The sequence below is a fragment of the Etheostoma spectabile genome, chromosome 18, assembly GCF_008692095.1.
Source record: "Etheostoma spectabile isolate EspeVRDwgs_2016 chromosome 18, UIUC_Espe_1.0, whole genome shotgun sequence".
Taxonomy (NCBI): Eukaryota; Metazoa; Chordata; class Actinopteri; order Perciformes; family Percidae; genus Etheostoma; species Etheostoma spectabile.
This window is the reverse complement of record NC_045750.1, coordinates 15,821,965-15,822,436: the sequence shown is the minus strand read 5'-3', so window position 1 is coordinate 15,822,436 and position 472 is coordinate 15,821,965.

The window sequence follows — 472 nt, the reverse complement described above, 5'->3', positions numbered from 1 at the left end:
ACTCCAATCAAACTCTCTCTTACTCTCCTTCTCTGCACACGAAGACCCATAGCGGATAATCTGACAGAATTAGCTCCCATCTCTTCTTCTCCGACTATCTGCCGAACCACCTCGTCAAGTTCTGCATCAGAAAGACATGTATACCTCATCAAATAGGACAAGTTGAACCGCCTAGACAGAGAGAAGTCAATTTCAGTTTAAGTGTCTTTCAATTGACTGAATGTGATTTTACAAAAACAAAACTTCTGATACAGATAACAGCAATAATAATAATAATAATAATAATAATAACAGTTTCAGTATTAAACTACACCTTGCAAAAAGAGACCACACTAAAATTAATGTTTAAATTTTAAATTACAAAAATATGGCCATTGCTTTTGATGCTCAAAATGACCCAACTGTGTCAGATACGTAAATGTCTTATATTTATGCATAATTTGACTTTTGCTCATTCCTGTTTATTTTGACC